The following is a 7,362-nucleotide window of genomic DNA, read 5'->3' as shown; positions in this document are numbered from 1 at the left end:
CCCCACTATCCCATATATGTGAAAGCCTACCTCTCTACAGTGGCAAGATCAAAAAATACCACAGACAATGGGTGACAGAAACAAAAGGGGAAGGAATGCCCTACTCCTGGCCAGAGGAAGGGTCCTCCGACCAGGGTGCTTTAGACCACATGTCCACATATCTGACTGCTAAATACACGGGGAAGCCGCTACAAAATAGACGAGAAATATTAGATTTGGGGCAGATGTTTGAAGAAACACCCGCCCCAGAAAAAAGTGAAACAGCATCAGAACATTTTGCCACGGGGGATGGTAACATGGGAAACAGTGAGATTGGAGAAGGGAAACCAAAACCTTTTTTCCCGTTACTAACACGACCAGCAGAGGGGTACTCAAATCCGACCTATGTGTCAGGGGGAAGTGCTCAAGCAAATGAGAGTACAGCGCCACCCCCACCATATGACCCACCTACCACAACCGCCACCCACACAGGAATAAGCGCAAGGGACATTGAAGTAGCACTGACCTCCACCTGTACGGTGTTGGCCATATTACGCGTGGCGTGTGAGGCAGCGAGAGCATCAGAGAGTGGAGCACGACCCCCGAGTACCCCTTCCCCCACCAGAAGATGAGTGGAAGACTTTCTGTTTAGGACTTATAGCGCCCCCATAAGGGCCGTGCGCGTGGAATGGGAAGGGACGGCAGACAGTTTGGGATATGAGAACGTGGTGTCAGTAAGGGATGATGAGTACTAGAGTAACTTTAATGATGTAAAAGAAGGTGCAGTGGGAGGGGTCCAACAGATACAGTTGACAACGCCAAGGGTGGAATGGACGTGGGAGGGGAGGTTGAGAGAAAGGTTCGGGAGAATTGCCTTAGCAAAAAAGAAAAGGAGTGGAACAAAAGGTGGGAAAGTAAAATCAAAATCACAAATGCACCTGATTCAAATAGGAGCAGGTCGGTCTCATTATGTTCCATGGGCGCAGATGGATAAAAACAACCTCCTCAAATCCCTCCCCCCGCTCATACACGTGCAGGAAAATGGATTTACGCCTTTGATAAACACACTGCAGGGGTGCCCCTAGCTATAGGAGATATTAAAAGCTTGCTAGTGTCTGCGGTAGGAGACCAGGCAGAAACAGTGTGCGTGAAAGCGGGGTAACCAGGATGTAACCATCAGCAATGACTCCCATGACGGGGCTTCATTTAACAATATCAACGCACGTGTGTGGGATGCACTGCCGAGAGCCTTCCCAGATACTCCTGATTTACATTCCATAATGTGATGCACCATGGGATATGAGGAAGACGCTGCACAGTTCATTCCTCGGGTCCAAGAGATGTGGAGAGCATTTATTATAAAGCGGGGACTCCCAAAGGAAGTACAGAAGGCCCTAGATAAGCTAGCAGGGATAGAAGCGAAAGGTTGGCCCGAAATTCAAAGCATCATAGCACATCAATATGGGAGAATCAAAGAGAGGGAAAAGGAAACCATTCAGAGAAGGCAAGCTAAGGAAGCGAAAGTAGTACAGACAAAACTAGTGAAGGTAGCTGCTGTAGCAGCAGTGCCGCCCACAGAACACATGGGGGAAGAAGGAGGTGCCTCCATCGCCACACAGGCGAGGAAGGCAGCTATGTGGCAAATAACGGGCAAGAACAGTGGGAAGGAAATCACCAATACACAGGACCTCAGTGGCAAGGAAGAACAGCAAGAGGACAAGGTGGGTCCAGAGGGCAAAGGGGCGGGGGATTCGGAGGACAGGGGCCCAGAGGAGGAGGGCAGGGGCAGTGTTGGTCATGCGGGAGGTGGGGGCACTTTGCCAGGGAATGCCATAGCAGGGCGGGAGGAAACTATCCATACAACCAACCTTAGTACAATCAACAGCAGTACAGGAACCCCCACTCGGTAGCCCACAGGGGCCAGCCCAAGGATATGAAATACCCCTGCCATACCCTCAGTTACCTCCACAGCTGCCCAGCACCTATCGTCACCCCCTCACACAATGCAAATACCCCAAAATCGCCCTAACCAACAGGTAGGTGGGAACAGAAACCCTTTTGCCACTGCCCCGAATGGCGTGGCAGCACCATACCAACGTGCCTGTGTGCTGGGAGGGGACCCCTTCACTTACCCAGGGACAGCCACCTATCCCAACTAGTACAGCCCACAGAGAGCACTTGAGTGTCCAGTACTATCAACAATGTTGCATCCAGAAGAGGAACCACTGGTGGGGGCAGAGATAGGAAACAAACAGCTCATCTTCATGGTGGACTCGGGGGCAGAAAGGCATGCATTTGCGAAGGCGGTTTCCCGTTATCAGGACAAACTCTTGACACGCAAGGATTCTCTGGGGGCTTAGTAACAGTTCCCTACACAGAAGATCTAGATGTCAAGATAGGGGGAAGGTATTTTGAGCACCCTTCCTTTATTACGAAAGTTCACCTGTCAGCCTACTGGGGAGTTGCTCAGTAAACTAAATATGAGCATATCCTTCACTGAGAGAGGGATCATTTGTTCCTGCGTTCACCCCCTTGGCTTGGCCAATATAGCGTGCGGCTGCCCCTCGTTTTAATGAATGCACACATTGCTCTGCTACATTAGGGCAGTGGCAGATTTAAGGCAAAGGGCCCCGTTGGCAAAAATGGTGGGTCCTGGAGGTGGAGCTTAGAGTGGGCGGAGTTGCACAATGATGAACATTAAAGATAAATGCTTCATTTTTAAAACATTTTTATTTTTTTACAGTTTTCTGTGTTTGGAGGTCTGACTCTAACTAGAGACAGCTGGGCTTCATCACCAGGTTTTGCTTTCTATGGTGGTAATATTGAATGATCAAACCTGAAGCTAATGTTGTAAATAATAAGGTTCAAGGCAATGGGCAATGGGAAGGGATATTACAGGAGGTGATATTATGGGATAATTCCTACAGCATGCAGAACCGTTTTGCACATGTCCCCAGTGTTCTTACCCCACACACTTGAAATGTCATTGAGCATCACAGACTTAACGGAGTTCACCTTTTAATCTCAAAATGTACCAGGTGTTACCTTTGTGTGAGTGCTGCCCGTGGCACTTGAAAGACCCTTTAACACCAGCCCCCCTCCTCCATACCGCCTCCAGCTCCATAGGGCCCTGATACAGGGCAGTGAATAGAAATGGAGAGGGAATAAGGGCAGTATATTGAAGGTGAAAAGTAGAGAAGGAGCAGGTAGCACAAACACTGATGGGACAGGAGAGCAGAGAATGACGGAGGGCAGAAGCGCGAGGGAGAGTCAGGGAAGGAAGGCAGCAGAGTAGATGATTGAAGGGATCCAGGGGAGGGTGAAAGAATAAATGGGGACAGAGAATGAATGAGGGCAGGAGAATGGGGCAATACTTAATGACACACAAGAGTGGGGGAAATGCAGGGTAAAGAGGATTAAACGAAGGGAAAAGAGTAGGGGTTCAGAAGGGGAATGGGCAGTAATGGAGGTATGAAGAGTCAGGGCGAAATGAAGAGTGAGGAGGAGGGCAGGAGAAAGAGAGAGAAGGGAGGCACATGAGTGAGGAATGGGGAGTGGAGATGCAGCAAAGTAAAGGCAAAGGTGTGTGACGTGGGTAAACAAGGAAGGGAAAAATGGAGTGAAGGAAGGCAACTGAATATGCGAATAGCAGCAAAATGAGGAAGGGGGCGGGATCTTTATGACACAGCACATTTGGCAGAAATGGAGAAAGAAAAAGGCCGGAGTATTAAAGGAATGAGAAAAGAACACGGGACGATATAGTGTGAACATGAAGAGTTAAAAAGCGAAACGTGTAAGAAACTGAAGCTGTCAGTGGAAGAGTTTCTTCAGAGCACAGCACACCAGGAACCCTGCTCGTACAGTGTGCTCAGTGGCATCCTAATTCCAGGGGCTAGGAGGAAGAGCGGGAAGGAACTGAGAAAGGAGAACCGCAAGCTTAAGAAGTGCAAGAGGAAGGAACACTATGAAGGAAAGCAAATGTACGCTGGTGGTACCAATGGAGTCCAGGGTACCTCCCCTGGCCATACAGCAAGTAAAGACTCTCACCAGATCAAGGATGAAGGGAAAAGCACCCACATGGGGAAACACGTTGGAAAAGGACTGGCTGAAAAAGTAAGCACAGACCGCACTGCCAGTCATCCATAGAGTGCAGATCAGAAGAACCAAAATACACAATCAAAAGCCCTTCCTGCTAAACCCAATTCCAAAGGGAAGAATAGCAAAGAGGCATCTAGGAAGAGGGCACTGATAGAAGCCAATGAGCAGGAAGAGAAAGAGAGCGGCCGGTTGGAGAAAATCCTGAGGCTGAATAAGAGGAAGAACAAGAACACCCTGCTACAATCGTTTGCGCAGGATGGATTGGATTATATTTTGGGTGCCCTGGAGCCCAGGGTCATGGTATCTGGGCTGTATGAAAGTGACAACTATGCCATCACCGCTGAGAAACTGCAGAAGCTTTCAGAGAAGGCTGAATTGGAATCTGGGGGTGACAGCAGTGAGGACGAGGATGGAAGAGATATAGATGAGAGCGTAGAGGAAGATCTGAAAGAAGAGAGTGCAAAGGAAGAGTTGGGAAAAGATCTTGATGAGGAGTCGGAGGAAAATCAAGCTCTGTCTGAGTCAGATGAGGATGATGCTGCTGAATCAGTAGAGAAGGCACACCTAATACAGATGGAGAGAAGGGTGGTACAAAGTATGTTCCACCACATATGAGACAATCATCAACCGCAATGGATGCCAAGAGGAGAGAAGATCTGGAAAGACTCAAGAAAAGTCTTAAAGGACTAATAAATGGGTTGAGTGAACCAAACATGGCCTACGTTTGTGGACAGTTAGAGGAGCTGTACATGACGCACGTAAGGAACGACATGAATGAATCACTAACAAATATTCTAATGGTAGCCTGTGTCGCTGCCGCCACAATGTCTGATAGGCTGATGATGAAACATGTCCTTTTGGTTAACATCCTTCTTCATACAGTTGGAATTGAGGTCGGAGCACATGTTTTGGAGTCCTTTGTGAAGAAGTTTGATGAACTGTATAAAGTTGGGAGCATTGGAAAAGAGTGTGATAATTTGCTCATCTTGCGGGCTCATCTCTATAATTTCCATGTGGTGGAATCGCTTCTGATCTTTGACATTCTGAAGAAGCTTGTTGGCACTTTCAGTGAGAGGGATATTGAACTGGTTTTCCTGTTGCTAAAAAATGTGGGCTTTTGCTGATGAAAGATGATGCTTTGGCACTGAAGGAGTTGATTGGCGAAGCCCAGAACAAGGCGAACAATGCAGGGAAGATGTTTCTGGATCAATCAAGTGTCCGGGTCATGCTGGAGACAATGTTGGCACTAAAGAATAATGACATACGAAAAATCCCAGGTTATGACCTTGAACCTGTGGAGAAACTGAGGAAGTTGCAGAGATCACTGGTTAGCAACGTTACATCTTGTAGTGCCACTCAACTTCGTGTCTCTTTGGAGAACCTCCTGGATGCAGAGGAGGTTGGATGATGGTTGATTGTAGGATCGTCTTGGAGTGGAGCACCAATGATCAGACAATCCAGCAGCAGCGACCAGCCGAAGTTACCGGAGGGAAAAGCAAGCTCTAAAATGATGGCCCTTACACGTGAGCAGCGAATGAACACAGATATCAGGAGGAATATCTTCTGTGTTCTGATGAGCAGTGAAGATGTTCTGTATGCTTTTGAAAACCTTCTGAAACTTGACCTTAGGGATCAGCAGGAGCATGAGATGGTTCACATTCTCATTGACTGCTGCCTTCAAGAGAAGACACACAACCCTTTCTATTCGTTCTTGTCTGCTAAATTTTGTGAATATGACAGAAGTTTCCAGATGACGTTCCAGTTCAGCGTTTGCGACAAATTTTGTCATTTGGAAAACCTTACAGCCACAGCCTTCTCGAGCGTGGTGCAGATACTAGCTCAGTTGCTGAAATGAAAATCGCTGCCACTTTCTGTCTTTAAGGTAATCGAGTTCAGTGAGCTGAATAAAACAAAGGTCTCCTTTTTGCAGCAAGTTCTTTATAAACTTTTAATGGAAACAGAAGCTGAGAATCTAAAACAGAAAAAGGCTCTTGACCAAAAAAATCAACAAATCTGTGAGAAAGTTTTTGAGGGACAAGGACCTCGCTAATAGAATAGAGGAGAATTGTAATGAGGAGGAGCTGCAGCAACATCCTATTGAGGAAGTAGCCAAGGTAAAAGCTACCTCAAGGGACCATTCCTATGGATCTAAGTCTACTAAGCCTACAGTGGATCAGGCCACTCAAAGCGAATATTAGGAAGGGGAAAGCAACCTCTCTGATGTTTTGAAAAAACAAAAAAGTACAGGTAGGTTGGAGATGCTATTGATGACAATAGATTATGGCATAAACAACATATTCGAAGTATTTTAAAATCCAACTGCTATCTCTAGAACTGTTACTCCTGTATCAGCCACTTGTAACAATTGGCCTCCAGATATGGCGCTGAGCAATGGGGCTCAATCAATCTAGTCGAATTGTCATCAGATGGTGACTTCTTTAGAAGGGCCCCACTAGTAAAAAATAGGGTTGTAGTACACTCAGTGAACACAAGCTTGGCTCCTCATGAGAAAAGGTTTGAAGTGAACTCATGCCCAGTATCAGGTATAGACAACAATGCAGATATACAGGGAGAATTAGAACCACTATACAGTATGATGAGAGTACAAAAAGAACACCGAGTAGCTACCATACAGCGCTATCATTTGAAGGTTTGAAGTCAACAAAAATAGAGTTTCAGTCCATTCTGTAAGCACCAGTTTGGGACATCAGGAGAAAAGGCAGGAATGGAATTTGGGCTGAGACATTGGTGCTAATAACATCCTAGGTACTCAGGTAGGAGCAGTAACAACGAATGAGATGGAGACGTGTGCAAATAAGGAAGGAATAACCTTAAAAGGCTTGGATATAAATAGCCATACAAATAGGATCCTAGATGAAGATACTGTGAAGCAGATTATTGTAGGGATGTTGGGTGAGATACATTCTAAGAATGAGGAGCCTACTATACAAATGAATGGGTTAGGGCACCATGGTACAAGCCAGGAGGGGCCAAGATATGGGGATTTTGAGTATAGAAGCATGGAAAAAATGGATGGTGATCTTAGAAAACCAGTGTATCCCGATCTTCCAAGCTTGACAATGAGTTATCTATTCGAGGACGGAGGTCCCGCTGCCCTAGACCGACAATATATTCTAACATTGTTTGCTGAGATTCCAGAACCGAGATAAATTTTGTCAGCAGATATTGTTTTGGTGGACTTTATACATAGAAAGAGATTTGATTATGTCCACCTGGTTATACCCTCTCTCTTGGTTAGGGCCCTGCTGCTGAAGGAGGCCGTGG

General features: G+C 46.6%; 1 pseudogene; it reads left to right on the top strand.

Moving 5' to 3' along the window:
- Nucleotides 1–1,271: 1,271 nt before the first annotated feature.
- LOC138447970 (nucleolar MIF4G domain-containing protein 1-like) lies at nucleotides 1,272–6,127 on the top strand (annotated as a pseudogene).
- The last annotated feature ends 1,235 nt before the right edge of the window (nucleotides 6,128–7,362 follow it).

Source organism: Ambystoma mexicanum, chromosome 3q (assembly GCF_040938575.1).
Source record: "Ambystoma mexicanum isolate Mex_15411 chromosome 3q, UKY_AmexF1_1, whole genome shotgun sequence".
NCBI lineage: Eukaryota > Metazoa > Chordata > Amphibia > Caudata > Ambystomatidae > Ambystoma > Ambystoma mexicanum.
Note: the sequence above shows the minus strand (reverse complement) of the source record. Positions and strands in the feature narration are given on the sequence as shown.